Genomic DNA, 25,980 nt, shown 5'->3' on the forward strand with positions numbered 1-25,980 from the left:
TCTTTGGTAACATGAAATACGGGAAATATTGCGGAAAAAAATTGGTAGTAATTTAAAAAATGACTAATATATTACATTATAGATATTTCCGCTAATTTCGGAAGAGTTTTCGTTGCAGATTGACAAGTAATATTTTCATGCCAAAAATTGACCGAGTCAAATGTTTAACACTTCAAATACAACTAATGTAGAATTGAACAGTTTTGCCTGTTGGAGACTTGATCTTCGGCCTATGTTTTGGAAATTTTTTCGTGATATCTTAGAGAAAGCCATAAAAAGCATTTGTTTTTAAGTTTCGTATTTCTTTTTACAATGCTTGGTAATAAGAACTATGATTTTGAAAACCAGAATTTACGGTATACCGTTATTGTATCAGCAAGCAGATTACCTAATGAATGTTTTCATAAATATCAAATAATTTGGTTTTATTAACCAGAACTATAGTTGTTTTTTTTTACCAGAAATGTCATTATTATACAGTAAGGTAATTTTACCATATTTTTTTCTGTGTGTATAGGAAAATATTGATTGGGCTTTAAAACAAAAACAAAAAATTTATCACTTAAATCAAAAAAGTTTTCAATTCGATAAAGTTGTTTGTGCAAGATCAAAATGAATAAAAAAAGTTTTTAAACGGACAAACATTTTAAAATAATGATAATATGTATTCTAATTGTATCGTTGTACTAACTAATTAGGAATCATCCTTTATCCAAATATGCATTAAAAGATTATACATTAAATTTATAATAATAGGAATTACATAATTATGTAAAAATTGCACATTAAAATGAAGGAAATATTGTTTAGCCTTACAGTTCATTACTTTAATTTGATATTATTATTGTAGATGGCACGAAGCTTACCAAACATTCTAACTATTTATAGTCAAAACGTAATTTTGCGTGATAATTTCATTTCATTTTGGCTGCTTAATTATTTACTAATTACGAATAGTTACTGTTAGTTTTATTTTCCTTCCTTGCTTTATCTTTTAATTAAGGTATCGGTAATATAGACGCACGAAAATTTTTTTAATTTTAGACGTACAATATTTAACCAATTAGATGTATCCTTTTATCATTATTCTAATTAACCATGGTCTGTATGAAGGACAAATTTGTTCATAGAAGAAATTTCAATTTCAATATGAAGAAGCATCAAAATTGCGAAGCCTTCTGTGTTCTAAAAATTGGATTTAAGATAATTTTTTTCATCTATTAAAATTTATATATTACTATTGATATTCTGAAAACTGGCAACTTTAAATTTATTTTGAAAAATTTTACGAACATGGCCATTTTGATGATAGTTTACATTTCTAAATTCACAATACGAACGCTTACGATTAGGAAATTAAAACATTTTGTAAATGAAAGAACTTTGTGGAAGAATGTTTTGTTTATTTTGAAAGAAATTGAGCTTTCTCTAACTATACAGCATTGATTTATTTTGTCAAATCATTAAATTTCGAATATTTCAGAGGAAGCGGACAAAAATAAGGGGAAAATTTTTAGTGATTTTTGGGTTGAAAAATATTGCAAAGAGAATTTGGCAACATTCAATCGACAAGAAAGTTTGAAAATTGCGTTTTGGCTGCAAATTAAAATGACAAGAAGTCGCAAATAGTTTAAATACGTTTAATAGTTTCATATATTTTTTTAATTGGAATCTTCTTAATTAGAAATTAGGGCAAGTTCCTGTACTATTTACTGTTCTTCATCAAGTAAACTTAAAAGATAATTTTTTAAAACTCTCTAAAATGTCACTAGAACCTACGTCGTTTCAATCCCTCAATTACAATCTTAAATTTATTATTTCTTTTCAATATTAATGAAAAGTTTATTTTTAAAATTGTAGTAATCAGTACACCTAAAAACAGAACAACACATCTGTATATTCTCAAATTCCACTACTAAAACTGCAAGCAGTCAATAAATGTTAATATTTAATATATTGTATACAAAAAAGTAATAAATAAATATATAATTGAATTAAAATCCTAAAAAGCAATCTAAAATGCCCTGCATTCTACACTAATGCTTTTTAAATATATATATATACCCAACAAGCCTTCGCTCTTCAATTTAATTCATCGTTCCTTCTCTGTAATAAAATGTAAAAAGGAAAACTTCATAATTCATACGCTCCTCATATAAAATTCAAAGAAATAAATACCGCTCCGATATTTTCCCCTTTTGAGTATCCCTCAGAGAGCCATAACACGAAAAGCCTTCAAAATATGAGGGTTCGCATAAGCGGGATAGCGTGACACAGCGTCATGATCTATTAAGCAACACTGTTATTATCGTCCCGGCGTGATAGGTACCATGTCAGTCGCTGCTTTGAAGATCGAACTTCTTAAAGTAAGGAATGAACTAGCTTTTAATTTTTAGACTTAGTGAAAGTAGAAGTGTTTTTTTTTTGGTAACATTGTTTAGCGTGTGTTATTCGATTTTTTGATAACTGATTTTTGTTTTTATCCTTATGCGGGATGTCAAACAGAATGACAAAAAAAAAAAAAAAAAAAAAAAAAAAAAGGCGGAAATGAAATCTTTAGAAACATTTTTCTATTTGAATTGACTCTAAGATTTTATCGAATGCAGCTCTTGGTTAGTGTTTATACGCTGTTATATATTTTGATTATTAGAGATTAGATAGTTTAGGTTATTTTGAACCATAATATATTACATAATTGAATTAATATTTTATATTTGAAAATGATCCTGAACCAGTAAAACTTGCCTTAGATCTTATTAAAGGTCCCCCTGAGCAACATGTAAAAGAACGGTATCGGTGTTGGGTATTGTCCTTGATTAGTAATCGTAAACATTACGCTTTTTCTGTACTGTAATTTTCTACTTAATTACTTATTTTAATTTTAAATTTATCAGAGTTATGTAAACAGACCAATGAAAATGATTATGTACTAGTAACATCTTAATTTCAACTTACGCTTTCAACCTAATTTCAATCATTTTTCCTAAATTTCAACCTACGCTTATTATGGTGCTAATTTGAACCATATTACCATAGACCGTTTTTTTTTTAACTTGATTACACTATACTATGGTTCAAATAAAACGATAACATGATTCTAATTAACATTTAATTAAGATTACAGCAAATATACACAGTATTATGGTTCGAGATACTGATCTTTCAATTTAACTGTGAACCAATTTTTCTGAGAATTGAGCAAACGAAAGAAATCTGAAGTCCTTGTTTTCATAGAGAATATTTTGAAATTAATAAACACCTATCTTATTTTATTTTATAACCGTCGTTTAACAGCCAACAAAATTTTTGGTTTACGACTACTAATGTTCAACTCCGGAGCTTTTTAATTTTTAACCCTATCCCAAAAGACAAAATAACTTCTGGATCAAGTATTGGGAGAAATTTACTTTCGTGGAGTACCTTTTGAAGGAACTGACGCCCATTTATGTTACATGGAAAAGAAAACCCCGAAAACTTCCATCGTCAACCTGACGGCAAGGGGAGACCAATCCATGATCCGTCTGAGGATATTTTACGCTAGCACTGTAGTCGGAATTCGTATCGACCAGCCATTGCTGGGATTCGAACCCGATTCACCTCATTGAAAGTCAAACGCTCTATTCCCTGAACCACCACGGCTTTCATTTTCTTCTTAAATGGCGATATAACCCATGGTGGGTTCTGACTCTCTGTATAATGTTGTCTAATGTCTAATCTTGCATAAAAATGTCTAATAATCTCCTAACAATGTCTAATGTCTAATAATCTCCTAATGATGTTTAATGTCTAATAATCTCCTAATAATGTCTAATGTCTAACAATCTCCTAATAATGTCTAATAATCTCCTAATAATGTCTAATCTTGCATTAAAAACTCGCCTCGCTCGATTTTCGAAATAACAACCCATAATAGGGTAAAAGTATTTTAAAATGTTTTTGTCGCTTATTATGGTTTTAAAATATTATATCATTGAAAAAAATAAATAAAAACTTTGACTAATTAAGGTTTTTTGCTAATATAAAATAATTACATTGAATATGATAATATTTATTAATATATACATTCAGCAGTATACTATACTCATGAAGTGAAAAAAAAGTGACTTAAAAACGAACCGAAACTTTACCCACTCAAACAAAATAATTAAAACGTATAAGTTAATCAAACAGAACGCAATTATCCTCCATAAATGAAGAGCAACAAATTAGCGATTCGAAATAACCAATCCACACAATCCATTTCACATGGAACAAAACAATCACTAAAGTAAACAAAAACGGTGTTCTCAATGTTCTTCGATCACCTGACACGAACACGGTTCCAGTGAAAGGGGTGGAGCAGTGAGAAAATTGTGTTGTTCTAATGAGATCGGATCATCGAAAACTCTACTAGATGGAAAACAGGCCGAGATCTTTCAACACCAGAGCAAACGCGGCTGTCTCGGGTATAAATATTTGAAGGAGAAAGGTAGGGTGAAGATGGAGGGTGAGCGGGACGTCGTTTAAACACGAATCCGCGATTAGAGGAGATTGTTAAACGCGCTCCACAGAACCCGCGTAATGTCGTATTTCATTAATGCCCCACTCACCAATCGGATCAGTTGCTGGAGAAAGTGACAGCAAAAGTTTTCTCACAATTTCATCGTCTCCGGAATTAAATTCGAAAGCGGAGAATTTATATAATATTTATATTTTAATGGTATTGTTTATTACTTGTAGTCTTTAAAATAGGTATCGTGAACTTAAGTATTCAATGTATATTTCAAAATATCCGCACGCTCTAAGCTGTAATTGACGCATTTAAAGTGGATTAAATTACAATAGTTTATCTAGAAATAGATTTATATTTGAATGGTACTGTTTATTACTTTATAGATGTAGTCCTTAAAATAGGTATCGCAAATTTAAGTATTCAATGTATATTTCAATGTATATTTCAAAATATCCGCAAGCTCTAAGCTGTAAATGAAGAATTTACAGTAGGTTAAATTACAATAGTTTATCTAAAAATAAATTTACCTTTTAATGGTATTGCTTATTACTTTAATTTAAAATATATATCGCAAATTTAAGTATTCAATGTATATTTCAAAATATCAGCGAGCTCTAAGCTGTAAATGAAGAATTTAAAGTGGGTTAAATTACAATTCGCGATCGCAACGCTCGAGTACGCCGTCTAGCGGGAGCCTGTAAATATCGGACATTAATTTATCACGTTTTCATTTAGTTCCATCGAAATCATTGACTGAATCAGACGCCATTTTTTAGCAGCAAATAAGAAACAAAATTTCCCTAAGGAAAAGGCCGAAGAACTTGAAAAAAATCTCCAGAATATTAGTAAATCTTTCAGGAACAGAACACGCCAAACATTTGAAGAAAAATTCCGCAATAATTTTTTATTTCTATTATCAACAAACTTGCAACTGATGACTTCCGATTTCGGATACTGTTACAGATGTGTGTATTAAGGTAAAATGCATTTCTTCTGTCTTCAATTCATTACGAATTAAAGTGAAGTCAACATTGCTTTCGTCATTCCAGTGAATAAATATGAATTCAGAACATACAGAATTGTAATAGTTATAACATATTCTTCTTCGTTATAGAATAGTATATATTTCTGTATCCATATAATTCGGAAAACAACAATAAAAAATTATCCAAGTTACTTGAAATAGTGCCATTTGTGCTGATTCTTAATTAATTTTAATCGCTTTCTTGGTAAGTATTTTTTAGTGTTGAAAGAATAAGTTCAACTAGAATTCAGCTATTCTGTTTTTAGCTACATATTCAATTTCATATCTATTATAAAATTTTGCTGTATAGTATGTTATCTAAAAGTAATGAAGGGATAAACTATGCATCTATTATTTGAGAATAAAGTTTTCAAACAAGGAACTTATCATTTTGGAATTCTCCGGGAATTATAAATCAGGTAAGTGCAATGATTTTTACAATAAAAAATTTGACTGTAAATATTTTTTTTTTTCATTTGATGATGGTTCTCTACAGAATGGTTTTTTACGTCTGATTAAGAACTATAAGAATAATAAAAAAAGAAACAATATGAAAGTTTTTATTTCAATGTAAAGAATTCTTGAAATCGTTTTTTTATCCTAAGAATTCTTTATTTTTCGTTTTTTAGTTTATAATTTTTTGATAAAAATTGTTCTCAAAATACTTTTTTTGAAAAATTAAATGGTATAACATTATGTGTTTATGTATACTTCTTGTATATTCCAATGTTTGAAGTAATATGATTCAGAAAAGTATGGAATAAAATTTCGGTACTTACTTATTAACGCCACCGCCGCCACAGATTTGGCGGTTTTTAAGTGCCGCTAATCTACACTTAAAATTTTTGCGACAATTCATAAAATAAAACACTTTATTTAAAATCAAAATAGTCAATCGGATTTCGGTGGAAAATGAGCCGATATAGAGTTTAGCAAAGATTCAAAACAATCATATCGCCATATGAACTCTGATAAATAAGATTCCAAATGAAATAACATTTCCAAAACGAACGTTTACCAAGATAAAGTTTTATGTTGTGGGAATTGGTACATTTTCGTTTTTTCGGTAAAATATTTCCCTCCTAAAAAAAATACAATTGCATCTTGTTTTGTTTTTGGCAAATCCCAAAGACGAATTTTCGCAGCACTAAAAATGGCGACAAAAAAGAATTGTTTTTTTGTTTTTTTTTTCGTCAGCATTCTTTATTTTACGTTTCTTAGTTTCTAAATAATGATTTTTATTGAAACTTGAAATTTTTTGATAAAAATTGTTGTCAAAAAACTTTGTTTACAAAATTAAATTTCATAAAATTATGAGGCTTATGTATACTTTTTGTTCATTTTAATTTTTGAAGTAATATGATTCTTAAAACTATAGAATGTAAAGCTTAAATGGGCCTTTCATGTTATATCATTAAATTTAGTAAAACTATTTCTCGGGCATTAGGTTTTAACTCTTATAAGAATATGCATATTTTTTTCTGTTAATGTACAAATATTTTTCCGATGTGTTTTGGATATTCCTTCTCTAATAAAAAGAGATACCATTTTGTTTTCGTTTGCATAAGAAAGAATATCAAGCATTTTTCTTTTTTAAATTTAATTAGTCACAATAAAGAAGGAACGTTGCAATGCTACATGCTACATTAACGACGTCTCTAGAGTAACTGAATGACGGTTCATGTAGAAATCGCAGGTATGCGTCTCATACAACAACGCCCCCTATAGTTCGTTGCGATCGCGAATAGTTTATCTAAAAATAAATTTATATAATATTTATATTTTAATGGTATTGTTTATTTCTTTAATGATGTAGTCTTTAAAATAGATATTGCAAATTCAAGTATTCAATATATATTCAAAATGACAGCGTGCTCTCAGCTGTAATTGCCGCATTTAAAATGGACTAAATTGTAATAGTTTATCTAAAAATAAATCTATATAATATTTATATTTTAATGGTACTGTTCATTTCTTTAAAGATGTAGTCTTTAAAATAGATATTGCAAATTTAAGTATTCAATATATATTCAAAATGACAGCGTGCTCTAAGCTGTAATTGACGCATTTAAAATGGATTAAATTGTAATAGTTTATCTAAAAATAAATCTATATAATATTTATATTTTAATGGTACTGTTCATTTCTTTAAAGATGTAGTCTTTAAAATAGATATTGCAAATTCAAGTATTCAATATATATTCAAAATGACAGCGTGCTCTCAGCTGTAATTGCCGCATTTAAAATGGACTAAATTGTAATAGTTTATCTAAAAATAAATCTATATAATATTTATATTTTAATGGTACTGTTCATTTCTTTAAAGATGTAGTCTTTAAAATAGATATTGCAAATTTAAGTATTCAATATATATTCAAAATGACAGCGTGCTCTAAGCTGTAATTGACGCATTTAAAATGGATTAAATTGTAATAGTTTATCTAAAAATAAATCTATATAATATTTATATTTTAATGGTACTGTTCATTTCTTTAAAGATGTAGTCTTTAAAATAGATATTGCAAATTCAAGTATTCAATATATATTCAAAATGACAGCGTGCTCTCAGCTGTAATTGCCGCATTTAAAATGGACTAAATTGTAATAGTTTATCTAAAAATAAATCTATATAATATTTATATTTTAATGGTACTGTTCATTTCTTTAAAGATGTAGTCTTTAAAATAGATATTGCAAATTTAAGTATTCAATATATATTCAAAATGACAGCGTGCTCTAAGCTGTAATTGACGCATTTAAAATGGATTAAACTACAATGGTTTATTTAAAAACGAATTTGTATAATATTTTTATATTATTTGTGTTTATAACTTTAAATATGTTGCTGAAGTAGTCCTTAAAACAGAAATCGCAAATTTAAGTATTCAATATATATTTAAAAATATCAGTGCGCTTTAAGCTGTAATTGACGCATTTAAAGAGGATTAAATTACTATGATTTATCTTAAACCGAATTTAAGACGAATTTAAGTAATAATTATAATTTAATTGTGTTGTTTATTAATTTAAAGATGTTGTTAAAGTAGTCTTTAAAATTGTAATCGAAAATTTAAGCATTCAATATTAAGTATTACAAATTTAAGACAAACTTTTGTGAATAAGTTCGATTAAGAGAATGATTATTTAAATCTAAAAGAATTATACATATTTAATTTTGTAGTTTTAATAAATGCCTTGAGAAGGTTTTAATGTAAATATGTATACAATCTGACGGATATTATCTTAAGGGAGTCATGTGTTTGTTTTATCAAAATTTAAAGCCAACGGTGAACAAATTTTTCGATAATTAAATAATATACAATTAAAATTTAAAATTAGTTAGATTCCATTGAAATAAATAATAAATTAGGCAGCGTTTAACAGAAAAGTTAAAAGAAAATCAAGAAATCATTTCCTTTTTTTTGTGAAGAAAATTAACTAAATGCTTACAAATCATTAAGTAAATAACACAAGAACATATTAATAAAAAATTCACAATGTATCTTATCTGTTACTCTAGATTTTTTCTAAATTTTAATTACACGCTGTATTAAGAGTAAAATTAAAAATTTTGATAAAGTACATACATTCAACGAATTAATTAAATTCCCTCAAATTTAAAATAATTTATCCCCAAAATAATTAGACAAAAACTCGAAATATTTTGTAACAAATACTTCACTATCATTGGTGATGAATAGTTAATCAATTTATTTAAAAAACAGAAGTAAACTACTAAATTTTCATCATTTGGTATTATGTTGAATATAAATTCGCTCCTATAGGTTTAATAAAAAACTGTTTTTCTGTGCTGAGTGCTATAAAAAGTATTAATTAGTATTTTTCGAAATCAAATAAAATTGTCAAAACTCAGACAAAAATTTAAACCAAAAAACTTTATAAAAAAAAAGTTTTCCGAAATAGAACGATGACACAAAATATTTTACTACCTATTATAGCGTATTTTTCAAACTACATAGATTTGTTAAATTTAATTCATTAAAACAGCATTCGAACAAAATTCTACTTCATAAAATATAGCTTTGTCTGAATGAAAAGTGATACAAAACATATTAATACCTAACAGTTAGCTATTCAAAAATAAATAAAAGCATTTACAAGTTTTAAATTAATTTAGAATATAATTCTTGCACCAACAGGATTCATAAGAAAAGGTTTTTCAGAACTTAAAAAATACTTAAAAATGCTTTACTTAAAAAATACGTGTAAATTTTCCCAAAATGTTATGAAAAATAACTAGACCATAAATCTTGTTAAATTTACTCATCATGTATCAAATCCACTTCACTATATTCTTAATTCAATTTCATAATTAACAAGATCATGAAGAAAAGAGTATTTTCCTAAAAATTAATTGTTTAGGTAATAAAACATATTTACTTTTAATCTCAAGTAGACTCTTAATAAAATGAGAACACTCAAGCGCATACATAAGAGTCAAGTAAAAAATTTAATTTTCCGAAATTAAACTAATATATATACATACATAGAATCTTAAGTGTACTTCGTATTAAGAGTTTTTAAAAATGCCCTTGGAGATAACTTTGTAAAGTAGCTAAAATAATTAAAACATGATAAATGTAGACATTTGTATCAAAATGAATTATTTCTTCAACATTTTACGAACTGTGAACTGTGTCTGTTTTGAAATTTATCTTAATTATAGTATTTTTTTAATTAAATTTCAAAACTATTGTTTAACAATTTCATACCAGTAATCGGAAGTAGTGCACCATAAGTAGTGAAACTACTGTAGTCGCAACTTTTTTTTTGTAGTTTGTAGTGTAGTGTGCCACATTTTTATAAAAAAAAGTAGTGTAGGGAGTCAGGGGTCTGTTCAGACATTTTGTGAAAGGTTTTTTTTTCGTGAAATTGTGAAAAAATTACTCACATTCTTTCAACCAGGGACCTGATTTTATGAATTTGTGCAAATAGGGTCCGGTTATTGCAAAAAACTTTTTCAAGGAGTTTTTAAATTGTAAAGACATACAAGATTATGCTCAGCACTGTAAAATTATAATTAAAAAAATTAAATATTCAAAAATGAACAGCAATTGCTGCTTCTAAGTTAGAGATGCAACATACAAATATTTGGTATTTAGTCTATACTGCTGAACGCAGAAATATAATTTCGGACGAATAATGGAAGAATCGTCTGCCGAAGACAAAACTTAATTCGTTTACATCCATCTTTCTGGTTTTCTGCCCTGGGAAGGGTTTGTTCAATTAACAAAACAATAATGAAGATAAACAAATTTGTGAAGGGTCCGTTAACGGACCCAAATTTCTTTTAAACAGACCCCTGCGAGTAGTGCGTTTTAAAAAAAAACCAGTAGTTAGTAGAGATTCCCGGCGACGACGTTTCACTTTAGTTTAGTAAAGAAACAGGTATCTAACACATCTAATTATTCGAATTTGATGTAGGTTACCTATACAAATTTTCGTGGGCTGTCAATGTACACAATCTAAAATGCCCCGGTGACTGTAAGTTAAAAAGAATTGTGTATTTACAGTCACGTATAACTAGTATTTAAGGTAGCCAGTACGAATAATTTATCACTTTGGCCGCACTTTCACATGCGAATGTCCACTCGTGAAACATTGATGTTAAATGAGATAAAAGAGCATTAAGCACTTAACAAAATTGCTAATATTTGATAATTTCCTAACATTTCTCAAATTAAATATTTGCTGTCGAGAAAGGCATAAAAATGTGAAGGTAAAATGAACAAATTGGAGAAAAAAAATAATTTGGAATACAAACTGGCTCACGCGAACATGAATAAATATTTTTTTAATAATTCCTCATGCTTAATGTAAGACAATATTTTATTCAAAATCATTTTGAACGTAGCTGTAAATTAAATTCTTCAGCAAAGTTCGTCTTCTAAAATTAGTGACTACATTTCGAAAGTAGTTTGTAACCACTACATTTAAAAAAAAGTAGTTTTAGTTGTAGTTAACTACAAAAATAATTTCGTTCCTTCGACGAACCATAATTTCTAATTCATATTAATTAGACACCAATTAATATTTATTGTGCGAAGCGTTTGCATGCAAGGGATAATCAAATTGACACAAATTAAATAAGCTATATACATGTAAAAAAAAGTGATTAAAATTGTCTCCCTCGATATAATTTTTTTAAAAATTACTAATTTAGTTCACTATTTAAAGATTAAAAGAATATTTATATATCTGGTTGAAAAAAACGTTAAAATAATTTAGCAGAAAAGTGTATAAAATCAAAATTTTTTAAAAATAAAAAAACAAGCTTGATTAAATAACCTTTAGGACTTATTTTGATTAAATTAACTTTTTAAATACGGAATTTAAAATCCTAATGATTTAATACATGCATCGTAATGATTCATCAAACATTTTAAGATTTTTGCTTAATAATTTGCATAAATTTAATTTAATTTAATGCAATTAGTTTTCAGTAATTATAAAAAAAAATATAACAATTGTTACAAATGATTAAATTTATTCTTCCGTTCATTCTTAACCACATTTTTATGATCTTCAAATCTTTCATATTTTTACGTAATTGAATAAAAACTACATTCAAATTTAATACTAATTTATTTATTAAAATTAATCAATTCTTTTTTTATAAAACAGTTAAATAATTTCAAAATGTAGTAAAAGCATTTCAAAATATAGAATATTCACAAAAAATATTCATGTAAATTCATGCAAAATATGTATATATATTAAAATAATATTTTTCAAGAATTAATTTTTAAATTTTTTTTATTTGCTTTTAATAAGGTATTGAAAAACTAACGCTCAAATGTAAAATAAATATTAATTTCACTGAATTGTTATACAGTGTAACTAATGTGTAAATATTTATAACAGTAACTAACAGTAACTAATGTGTAAATATTTATTATAATATGCATAAATGTTTAACTTTGTTTTGGGAGAACTAAAATCCAAATCTTTATATGACTTAGATTTTCTACAACTGTTTAAGTTCGTTTTAGCTAAACTTTGATAAGAAAGATAACTTATCAGCATACGAAGATACGGTGTCATGTATATCTTAGCTAAAGCAAATAACTGACGCAAGTCCTTTGTCAATAGGATAAGTCCAGAAATAAAGAGTTAGAAATTTATATTTAATAATAAAATATATATTTATCGCAAACGAAGTCATCAAACATCGCATTGTTTGTAAAGTTGTGCTGTTAAACATAATTAATTAAATAAAACTTGGAGTTATTGTGTCAATAATATCACCCATACGCGTTTATTTGTTTTTATATATTAATTCGAAAATTTTGTGACTAAGAAGCAGTTCAAATAACTGTTGACATCAGTATAGTAAACGATTAATCGTGTATCGTGCTTAAAATAAAACAAAATATTCACTCTCGATTAATAACTAAAATAAATAATTAACATCTTTCCCATATACAATTTTGTAACATCGTATAAAACAAAAATATACTGAAAAATTGTCAATAATAAAAAGACAATGTTATGTTTGATACACTTGTATGAAACTTGTGTTAAATCTTATATAGTGTATAATAAAAATGATTGTAAATGAGAAGTTCTGCGAATATGCTAATTAAACTATGTTTATAAACTCCCAGATATGTTCTAAATGAATTATGTTAGAAATTAAAATTCATTCATCTATAAAGAAATTAATGGGATCTTAGTAATTAAAATACGATATGAGTTGGTTATCAACAAGAAAAATTACTTTTTGAGAGGAACCAGTCGTTCTATGTCATATTCTAGAGAGACTGTCATTTTCTATGTATATTTCTAAAGAAGTACTGACATGAATTAAAGTAAAGCATTCAAATCTACTTGCTCTACCCATATCAAATTTAGTTCATAAAATTTTTTTTATTTGCTTTAAAATATTTTAAAATAACAATTTAGCTGTATCTGACATATTAAAAAGAATATTAGACAATATTTTTAAAATACGAATTTCGATGTATTATTCTAAATTTACTAAAAACATATAGTAAATTAATCCTAATCTGAAAGCTTACAATTCTTAAAACTGTTACTTAAAATTTTATTTCAGTAATTAAAATAACTTAAATGCTTAAAGCCATGCGACATTTTTGCGATTCATGCGACCAAGTGCGATTTTGAAATTGACCCATATAGACTAATTACCAGGTATTAAATACAACTACATATTTAAAAAGTTTAAAATCATTTAGTTTTAAAATAAAATAATTGATTTATTGCTACACAATTTATTTCGAGTAATATATAGTTTTTTTTAATAATTTTTTAAAAGTAGAATGTGTTTTAGTTCATTTACATAAAAGTAGTTCACCTAAATTTCATGGAAATAATTAAATTTTGAGCTAATAAAAGCATTCAATATATATATATATATATATATATATATATATATATATATATAAATATATATATATATAATTTTGTAAAAAAAATGTGAAGCCCCGAATTTCACACTGAGAAACTGTTTTTATATAAATTTGTTTTACTAAACGCGTTTAATTTCCGTATAAAAACATTTTTTTTAAATAATAATTTAATGCAATGCCAAAAGTATTTTTAATATGTAATAACATTTTTATGTTGATGCATTCAGTAATGCCTATAATAATAAGATAATGAATATATTACTCATTCCATTAGTTATTAACAATTTTAAGCTAACCTCGTAACTATTGCCCTAAAATGCTACATATCATTTGATCTTTAATCTGAAAAATAATCTTTTATAACTTTAAATCATCGATATTAATTTGTAAGTGCAGCTTGATCTTTAAAAAAGAATTAATAAAACAAATGCAACGTTTTGTATTGATATAATTAATAAATTATTAATAAATATTTGATTAGATTCATAATATTTTTATCAAAAACTAATTTTTCAAGACCCTTTGCGAATTTGAATGTACCTAAGCGAATTCTAAGCATTTACGTTTATGTTTTCTTAATAGATACTTTTATTAATAAAAATGCAAATATATAAAGTGTTTGAAGATGCATAGTTGATATTTACATGAACTTTTCTAAGGATTTCATTGACATTTTTATTTACATAAATTTCAATTTAATGAATTTTCGTGACATTTTTATTTGAATAAATTTATAATTGATGAAATTTGTAGATTCTTTGTAAATTGTTTTTATATTCGGGGAAGTTATCAGCAAATATGTTTGCTCATTTTATGCATAATTAGGTATGAAGATTAACTATTTAATACTGGTTAAAAAATTTGGTGTTTATTATGTAAGTTAATACTTATCACGACTTTTATGTTTCATGTTTTAATGGTGTATTTTTATGTTTTCAAATAAAAGTTTCACGGTCTAATAATGTAATACTTTGTAAAATAATATATTTGAATCAGAGAGCGTTTGCGTTTTTATTACAGTATATTTAATAAAGGTTAATATTTTTTAAAGAATTTACATACAGATTGAGAAAGATAGTATTTATAAGTTCGCGATTTTTTTTCTTCATAAAACCATTTATCGTTTTAGAGCAAAAAATTTTTATGATTTTTTTCAACTACATTTATTGTAAGAACGTTAAAATGCTTTCTATTTAATAAATCTGATAATTATATGCATGAAATATAAAATTTTCTTAATAATTATATTCAAAGGTATGCATTTTCAAAAGTAATGAATATTATTTTCTCCTATTTTTTTCTCATTTTTACATATGAATAAGAGTAAAAATAAAAAATAAAAAAGATAACTATCATACTTATATAAATTACTGACTTGTGTTAAAACCCTTTCAAATTTTCAAGATTTAATAAATAGATACAAAATTGCATTCATTTTCTTTATTAATCATTGTATTTTCTAACAAAGTCATCAAAAAAAGTCTGAAGTAACATTTAATATTTTACTAGAATACTTGTGATTTACATGTTACTATTAAACAAAATAAGAGACTAAAAAATATTATATCTTTTAAAATAAGTAAAAATAATTAACAAATTTGAATATGGCACTGGGACATGGAAAAAATATCTCCAAGATTGCTATATTTTATAACTAATTTTTGATATTATGAATAGTAAAGTCCGCTTACTTAAAAACAAAAGGCTTATCTATAATTAATATAATAGATGATAAAAATGTTGATTGATCAATTGATATGCATTGATAATCTCTCGACTTTATTTTTCAGCTTTTCTTGAATAAAATCTGAAATCTAATCATATATTTGCTTATCTTGAATTGATTTTCGTACGTCTTTGGGCCATGTTAGAGTTAAAATACTTATAAAAATTAAATTTACCGACGTAAACTTGTTTAAAGCGATAGAAATTTCAATTTTGACTTTCAAAAATTATCAATAAGTGCGAAAAAGAACTAATTTTAAATAGTAAAAGAGTAATCATTAGCTCTCTTATAAAGTAGAAGTATACATATAAAGATCGTATTTGTTTAAAAAAGTAATGAATTGCATTTTATGAATTTATAAACATTTAAATTGAGGAATCCAATATCAATGATTCATACGTTTTTCTTTCCTATACTAATTTTATGCAAGATGTAAATAAGCAAATTTACAAACGTGAGGAAAAAAAAATTGGGTTTATTTTGCAAGACGGTTTTAAAATTTTGTGCATAATACAGGAAGTGTTTTATGTTTTGCCATATAAGGATATAAAATCAATAGTAATATAAATAAAAATAATTTAAAAAATATCCTTTAAATAAAAGTAAATTTAAAAAAAATATCGTAAATTTATTTAAAAATGTTGCATATAAGTTTATGTTATAAAACTAACGTTCCAAATTGGGAGGAAAAATGTGAGATTTGTAATTGTTTCATATCAATTATATAATAATTATGAAATATTGTTTCATATTATTCATTCCTTCTTGTAAAATCACATATAATTGTTAACGTTTGGTGCGTAAATTGAATAATTTTAACTGATGAATTGCCTAATTGAATTTGTGATATAAAATAAATTTTTTCACTAAGTTTTAATTGTTAGAGAGCCACTGACCTTTTGCTTTTGTCAAAGTAGCTGCGACTTTCATGAACCAGAATGTCCACCAACTGGTTAACCGGCAAGAAGCGCACTTGGAGCCGCAGGGCCTGAAACCCTAACTCCGATAAAACACAATAATGTATAAGAAGCACAACAATTCAGAATGCAAATCCAAAATCCCAATATTTATATGGAATATCAGACGATAATGAACAATATATAGTAAACAAAAAACTCCAAAGAAATGTTTCGAACAATCTCTTACAGCGCGCGAGATTCAATGTTTTGATTCAAGATACTACTTTTAATCCCTCAGAAAACACTGTGCGGACAGTGTTTCAAACTCACGTCTGTTCGCAACTAAAGTTGCGTTGCTTGTGCGATATCAGAGATTCGACTCAGTCAGTGAGAATACGCGATGATCGCCCAAGGTTGGCTGGGCAGACTGCTTGGCGCCAACACGTTTGTCTGGAAACCGCCAAGTGGTACTCGCCAAGAAATTCATTTCGTTCAATACTCGTATTCTTCGTCACAGGCAGGTCTAGTTAAGGAATCGGATTATTCCAGATATGAAATCTGTAATTTTTTGATTCGACGAACCTGAAATTATGGATTTGAGTGATGAATGGTTGCGCTACGATATATGAATGGTTTTTCGTGAGTTTTTAGAATGCGTGAGAACTTGATGTTTACTCGCTACGTATTGTGTCGTTATCCTCTATCGTGGTACGGTGCTATATTTTATTGCGATAGTTCTATAGTAATCGCGTTATAGCACTTGATTGCGGGTCTTTTTATTAGTTGCTTTTATCACGAGCAATTTAAAGTAACTAACAGTTAAAAAAATTTAAATTTTCACATTAATTTTAAAATTCATTTATTATATTATTATTAAAAATTTATTATAAATCAAAATAGCGGAATATTTTTCTGGGTCATTTTTTTCGAAAACTTCAGTTTTGAAATAATAAGGTGTGGAATAAACTGAGTATCAGTTTTCCCATGAAAATTATTCTTTAGTAAAAGAATTAATTATTTTATGTAAAAAAAAATTATTTTTACATTTTAAATAACAGACTTATGTTGGCTATATAGACTTAATAGTTCTGATTAATGAACTTAAAAATTTAAATAATCAAGAATTTTAGCAATTTTTTCAGTTTTGAATTTTAAATTTGTCTAAATTCTATGATGATCTTTAGCCATTATGTAATAGTGTATTATTACTGGATGAAGAACATTATTGGACGAAGACCTTCTCTAAACTTTTCTAAGAACTTCTAATTTCTAAGAATTGGCTTTCAATGTTCTTCAGATATTCAAAATTTCTTTAACTTTTAAATTTTAAATAGTAAGATGTATTAGTTGATTAACCATTCAATGAATTTTAAGATAAACTTAACCATCCATGGCCAAGAATTCGACTTCTGTCACATCATACGTCACACCTGTTTTATAAGGCGGACCCATTCATACATCCATTCATTCATCCACAAATCATAATTTTGACCTGAATCAGAGAACGATTGATCTCCAATCCAGTACCGCCAGAGGTATTGATTTGTTATGAGAACGTGGAGGACTTTGCGACTCGACAGATTTTTAACGTGCATCAGTCACCAACTACACGGGGAGTCTTCAGCCAGCGGGGTTCGAACCCACGAACTCTCGGACATGAGCGCAGCGCCCTACCGACCAGGCTATCCCGGCCCGATGAAGTTATGAAGAGTGAACATATGAGTTTTGTTAACACATAAAATACAATAAAAAAATCTTCCGAAAATTTAGAAGCGTTGGCAGGTATGTATTTCCATATCTGATGTTGAGGATTGGTCATCAGCTAAAGATTAAACAAAAAAAAATTTTGTGCGCAAGGCGAATAGTAATAAAAAATAAAAGTTAACACATTTTTGCTACTACGTATTATTTTTCAGTCATTTTTGTATTTCCTTTAATTCGTCATTTATTTAAATAATGTCATGTATAAGTCATAAAAGGGGGTGGAACCATTAGTTAAAATTGTTCGCGGAACGGATATAGTGAAGTCCTGGTTATAGTGAACCGAAATTTCGGTCCCTTGAATGTTCACTATAAGCGGGGTTTGAATGTATTAATATTATATATTATGATGAATAGTGTACAAATATTTTGTTTCTCAGTAATAGATTTTAAAAACAAAATAATTGAATGCTAACTTTAAAAAAAAAACATGAATGAGGTCGTTGACATCTCTAATAGGTAAAATTACAAACTGATACAAAAACAATCCTTATAAGTCAAATATATATAAAAATTCAATTAATCTAGTGATATATAAGCTGATTATACATAAATTGAAAGTCAATAAAATTTATAATGATATATACATTTCGTTAAAAAATTGATAAAATGTTAAACTAATGCCAGAAGTTTTCAATTAGTTTACAAGAAAGAAAAAAAAAATACGAAATCAAACCTCAAATCTGTAATTTAAATGTCTATACATTTTTGTTTGTTCTTCAAATTATTTTTTTATCAGTTTAAACTTTACCTCCATTGTTATTTCTTAATATGTTTCTAATTGTAATATTTTACGTTAAAGAAAAACTTATTTTATATTTAGCTTTTTGTTTCTTTATCGTAACTAATTCTAAAAAAATAGTCTTAAATACTCTTAGTCTTTTTAACTTATTTCTTTTTGACTAATGTTGTGTTGTTCCTATTGCAAAAATAATATTATATAGCTCTTTCTTCATCCAATTAGTTTTAATATTCTATTATTTTTTAGATTAGCATTGTATTTTTTAGTATTTTATTTTGTTGCTTGTTTTCATTTAGGTTGTTGAACTGGTGTTTTAAAAAGAAAAAGAGTTATTTTTTTTCTGATTAGTAATGTATTTGTTTTTACTTTTTTTTTTTTTAAGATAAAGAGAGTTATTTAGCTAAATTTCAGCTTAAAATTCTTGAATTTATCGTTCTTTAATTTAAGCTACAATTCATTTTTTTTTATCACTTTTTCTTTTTGTTTTTTTTACTGTCGTATGTCATTAACTATTTCTTTCTTTTTTCGATTTCCAATATTTTAATTTCCGGAGTATATTATTTCGAAATATGTACTTCCTTGACTTGTTATATGTTTCCCTTAATTCACATTTTTACCCCTTTTTTTCGAAGAGAGGTATTTTTTATTTTCTTTTATATTTCCTTACACTTTCAAATTTATTTAAAAAATAACTATGGCTAACTAAAAACTTTTCTCAATAGAAACCTTTAAAACTAATGATTAAATTACTTAACATTAGTAGTATAAAGAGAGCTAGCATAACAAAATGGTGGGCAAAACTAATTAAGTTTTCAATTCTTACAACTAAAACATTAACTTTAACTTTTTACACATTCCAAATGCACGTTTTTCCTAAGGATCTTAATAAAAAATTTAATCAGTTGCAATTTTATTCAGTTTGAATTTATAAAAAAATAAGAATTAAGATTTAAAAAAAATCTTTATACATTTTCAATTTGTTCATGACATTTTCTAAAACAAATTAGAACACACTGCTATAGGTTTTTATTAAAAGAAACTATAATAATAACCTATATTTATTATTATTATTCCTTTAGCAACAAACTACAAAACTATCCTAACACTTTCTGTTCTTCATAATTAAGAAAGTCATTTTGCGGACTTGTATTGAATGTATTGGCATGTATTGAATTACAGTTAACAAAAATTCATCATCATCAAAAATAATCAAGTGATTAAGTTTGGATTTATAGCTTTTTTAGCATTTTTATTTCATGCACTAACAATTTATCACCATATACCTGTTAGCATCTTATGCATGCGTTAGGTGAACTCTTCCACTTAAATAACCATATTTTAACCTACTGTTATTTTAACAGTCTATATTTTGCGGTACTTTAAGTAAACTTTGAGTGTGAATAAACTATTATTCCTCTTATATAAGCATGTTTATTTAATTTGACTAACATTAAAAACCTATATCTAAAAGGCACTAAAAGTGATAATGTATTTTCAGTGAACTATTCCTATTATGTAACCAAGCAGCTCACTCAATTCTCCAAATTTAATGCAACTTTTGAATTGAATGTTGTAAGTGAACTTTAAGTGAACTGTTCCCTTTAAATGGTCATATTTAACTCTACTATTATTTTAACATCTATATTTCATGGCACTTTAAGTAAGCTTTACGCATGAATAAACTATTATTCCTCTTATATAAGCATATTTATCTAATTTGACTAACATTACCAGCCTGTACCTGAAAGGCACTTAAAGTGATCGTAGATTTTCAGTGAACTATTCTTGTTACGTAACCAAGTAGCTCACTTATTTCACTAAATTGAATACAACTTTTAAATTGAATGTTTTAAGTGAGCGTTAAATGAACTGTTCCATTTAAATAACCATAATTAAGTCTACTATTAATTTAATAGCTTATATTTCATGGCACTTTAAGTAAGCTTTAAGTATGAATAAACTATTATTCCTCTTATATAATCATGTTTATTTAATTCGACTAGCAATACCAGCTTATTTCTAAAAGGCATTTACAGCGAGCGTAGATTTTCAGTGAACTATTCCGGTTACAGAACCAAGCAGCTAACTTCTCTCATCGAATGGAATACAACTCGAGTTTTTAAAAGACAAACTAAAAAAAGACCTTGTTGTAGATCAATTTATTTCTTAATAAGAAGGGCAAGTCCGTGACAACATCTGCGGCATGGGTCCCTTGCTTTGTCATGTAAAACAAGGAGGTGGGGGAGATTTTGAAAAGATACGTTCAAAGTACGTTCGTTCCATGCCACAGAAATCTTGTTTCGTCAAATCTAAGGAAATATCACTAGAGGATATACGACCGCCAATCAACAAAAATCGATATCTATCGAACATGGTACTGGACAACTATCTAAAAATTGTAAATAAGACAAAAGTATGTGCTTAATAATTTCGTTGCAAATCTTCGTTGAGTTGCAATTTTTCGCAAGTGCCAGGTAGACTTTGTTTTCTGAATTAGGTGAAAGTAATTTTGTTACTAAAAATCATTTTGATTTTCTGTAACAAAGAAACAAACAAGCTTAGAATGGAATATTATTGTCTGTATATAACAGAATTTATTTTACTCCCTGTTAAAAGTATAGAATTTAAACCCTTCTCGGTCGGCCTCGCATCTCATACGTTCTGCGTTTTTGTGCCGGTATGGTCGGCTTCGCATGTCATGTGACGAAGAGAAAAATTGCATCATGGAAATTGAATTCGTCGCTACTAAGGCTCCTATACTATCAGAGCTGACCTATCAAGCAATATTGGAGCAAACAAGTTCGCAAGTTAACGTTATTTTAGTATTCGTTATGTTTTTACAGAGATGCCAACTGCTGCGGACACGCCAAAAAAATTCAAAGAGCGGTAAATAACTACAAAGTAAATTTTGCAAATAGTTGACAATATTTGCTTGTAAATAATAAAATAATAAAAATGATAATATAAATAATATAAATAATATAATATAAATGATAATATGATAATATAAAATAATATAAATAAAATAATAAAATAATAAAATGTAAATAAATTTGCTTGTAAATGATAAAAATGTAAAGCATGTAATAAGTACTTACTTTACTTTATTTATAAAAAATTGGGCACCTGGGCCGTGCAGCTATTCCATATATCTAGAATCTTACATAAGTTTAAAGTGATAATATTTTGAATTTAGCAGTCGATGTGGTAGCTAATACAAAATTACAAGCACTTTGCTTGGGTAAATAAACATTTGAATATCGAAACTAAAATTGACACATATAAATATAAACATGATTTAAAATATATATATATATATACACATATATACATATATACACACATGCATACATATACATATATATATATACATACATATATACATATATATACACACATACATATACATACACATACATATATATATATATATATATATATATATATATATATATAGGTTGACATAGATAAATATAATTAATATAACATTTGAATATCGGATCTAAATTGACACATATAAAAAAAAAACATAATTGGAAATATATATACGTAGGTTGACATAAATAAATATAGTAAATATAGCATTTGAATATCGAATCTAAATTGACACCTGTTGACATATTTAAATCTAAACATAATTTGTATTACATATACATAGGTTGACATGAATAAATATAAACAGAAATTGATAAATATTAAATTTCTGCATTTAACTGGCACACGTTTAATTAAGATATATATTGAAAGTCTAGAATTTAGAGTTCAATGTTGGAATGAAAAATCCGGAAATGAGAAATAAAATGTCACTGAACTAGAGCGGTCTACCCTAGGATCCTTTGCAAAAGACGAATCACTTCTTCATTTTTTAGTAGGTCTTTCAGCTCTTTCACTAGTGATACAAGTCTGTGAGCCAATTTAGCTGGTGTGGAAGGAACAGCGCAAGGGCCCTTCCTGCTGGGGCGGGCTTTGCATCCCGTGTAGTTTGCGGTGTGAATTTCTCCACAGTTGCAGCACTTTGGTGGTGTGAGTCTATCCTTACGACAATCATGTAATAAGTACTATAAAGTGGTGAATTATATAAGCCTACGCATTGCTTAGAAATAGTGGTGGATTAAAATCTACTAAATCGAATTTATTAAACCAAGAATTACAGTTAATAAACTACCACTTGAAAATATTCATTCGCTGTGCTTATGTTAGCTCTTTGCTCCAACAATAAATGATAAGTTGGCCTGTCTAATTCAGGGGCTCTAGTCGCTACTTACACGTTTCCTCAAATCCCGCGATTAGTTTTGTATTTCTGAGTATTGCTAAGAGATGGCGCAGCTAGTCCCATTTCTTTCATAATTTTCACAGTGAGATATCTCGCCATGAATTGAAATCAAAATCATTTTGTACTTCTGTAATTTCGCTTTCATTAGTATTACCGTTTCAGTTTTGTGATGAATATCAGTTTCACGCTCTGATGCCCAAGACTGATTGTAAAACTGCCTTAACTATAAGGTTGGAAAATTATTTTCCAAAATACTTTTTACCTAATTCTAATAATTATTTCACTCCGATGTTTATGTTAAACACTATAAATCAATAGAGTTAATAAACATGTTATCACGGTGTTTTTTCCTTCATCATGAACTTCTAGCATTGTAGTGGTAGTTGGAATGCAAGTGGAGCAGAAAATAAACATTTTGAAACTACAAGTTAAGTTTTAACTTTTTCACTACGAGTGAAGTTTTAACATTTTCTGTGCCTTGGAGAGATGCATCACCACAGGAGTAGGCTGTCGTGGGTCATATTCTGGTGTCTTCTAATAACATATCTAATCGGAAAATATCACTTAACTTAGCTTCTAGACTTTTGACTTAAAATATTCATTAAAAAAAAATTTCATGAATATTTTGTGTCCAATGTTTGAAAATACACTGTGGTCTTTTCCAAAACCAAATATAAATATTATGTTATGCATGTTATGATATGATATGAAGTATCATATATGTATGATATGAAAGTATGTTATGATATGAAAAAATATCTTGTTTTGAAAAATAAATCTTAATGATGAGAAATTTGTGCTATCCCTTTTATCCTTTAGGAAAAGGTATCATATTTTTTAAAAGAACGCTAGACTCTAACTGGTTAAGAACTCGTAAATTTAGGAAAACATTTTTAATGCATTGTTGACTGTAGTGAATGCAGCGTCTTATAAAAAATAAAAATTTAGTAGCTGATCTATTTAAAATTAACAAAACACAAGATTTAATTTTTTTAAGGCTAAGAATTTTTTTTTTTACATTTCACTTTAAAGTTAAGACAGTTGTCAGTTTTAGAACTAAATATTATTACTTGAATTAACTAATTTAAACGTGAAAAATTTGATACGTAGGTATGAATCAAATTTTTGAGAATCAATAATCACAAATATCGCCAATTATATACATATATATTTTCCCAAATTACTTACAAAATTATTTCATCACATCTCTGTATCAATTTTGTTTTAAAAATGATTACACACGCGCATCTTATGAATCGTAAACTTATAAGTAGGGTAATTACATATAATTTCGCGTTAAGTTGTAGAACTAAAAATCATAAAGCAATAAAAAAGTAGTCACGATTTTACTTAAGGATCTACCAGCAACAATCTCATAAATATGGCAGTCACTAATACAACCATAAAAACACAGAATCACGAATTAGTTTCTCGTGAATTACGAGAAAACGCGAGGTTAAAAAAGAGGTAAGTGGCTGTTAAACTTTCTGGATCGACAATAAATGGTATCAAAGAATATAAAGAAATTGTTCGTGATATTCGATTTTATTGTAGAAAACTTGAAATTGATGGATGGTCACGAGATACAACGGAATAAAACGACCCACCAAAAAGACAATTCGAAGAATAGAAATATTCGAATTCTGTACTAGTTTTCTTTATGCGGAAATCCCATCTCCCATCTTGAATTGTCTGAAATTATTATACACGTACTTGTGAGCTTAAAGAATGGTTTCATGGTCTTGCTAAGATAAGATCCATCAACGTCTGCTGGACTCGAAACTAAATTTGATATTGATGTATCTCTCTGCAGAATTGAAAGAAGAGTTTTTAAAATAATGGCTCTCAAACCTGAGCCGTTATCGCTAACTCCGAGATTATGTTGTCTCTTTTGGCAACACCAAGATTTTGTTAGCTGATGTGTGAACAATGCATTTTGTGATGAGAAAAGTTACTCAAAAATTAAGTGCTAGTTGAGTGAATATTCTGTACCAAACGTTTGAAAATGCTATGTGCTCTTTTCCAAATCCAAATATAAATATATATGCTATGGTGCGTAAAATAAATAAGAAGTAGAAAAAAACTGATTAAATTAATTGATAAAATTTTCTTATTCTTTTTAAGTAAAAAAAAACTTAGATTCATATTATACTTAAATTACTAATTTTACAATAATATGCAGATAATTATTACAGTGCCGACTGGAATGTATAGGAGTCAGGAAACTGGCCTTGCATTCTGGATCCGAATCCTGCATAAGGCATGAATGTTCTCTCATTCTCTGTACTATCTGTATTCACATCACACTTAAATTACTAATTTAACAATAATATACAAACAATATTACAAGCAATATTACAGTGCCGACAGGAATGTGTAGGAGTCAGGAAACTGCCCTTGCATTCTGGGTTCGAATCCTGGATAAGGCATGAATGTTCTCTCATTCTCTGTACTATCTGTCGTTACTGTGGGAGCAACGTTGGTCCTCCTAATATGGTGCCCCTGAAAGAGTGATCAACAAATTTGCCCTAGTATACTTGAATCGACGAAATGTCAACCCTAGGTGGGCATTGTAAAAAAATTAAGTATAAAACATTATTTAATTAATTAGTACACACGTACTTGTGAGCTTAAAAAACTGTTCATGGTTTTTCTAAGATAAGACGTACT

General features: G+C 27.3%; 1 protein-coding gene across 6 annotated transcripts in view; it reads right to left on the reverse strand.

Moving 5' to 3' along the window:
- The window catches only part of LOC107449387 (semaphorin-1A), a 609,005-nt gene extending 592,074 nt beyond the window's left edge, over positions 1–16,931 (reverse strand). For 5 of the 6 annotated variants that reach the window (XM_087158987.1, XM_087158985.1, XM_087158983.1 and 2 more), the window contains exon 1: positions 16,532–16,929. The gene's annotated coding sequence lies outside the window, so the exon portion shown is untranslated. Of the gene's footprint in view, positions 1–16,531 lie in introns of all 6 variants that reach the window. The other variant, XM_087158986.1, reaches the window with a different exon arrangement.
- Between the last annotated feature and the right edge of the window lie 9,049 nt (positions 16,932–25,980).

This window comes from Parasteatoda tepidariorum, chromosome 3 (genome assembly GCF_982258835.1).
Source record: "Parasteatoda tepidariorum strain Cologne lab strain chromosome 3, Ptep-v5.0, whole genome shotgun sequence".
NCBI classification, from domain to species: domain Eukaryota; kingdom Metazoa; phylum Arthropoda; class Arachnida; order Araneae; family Theridiidae; genus Parasteatoda; species Parasteatoda tepidariorum.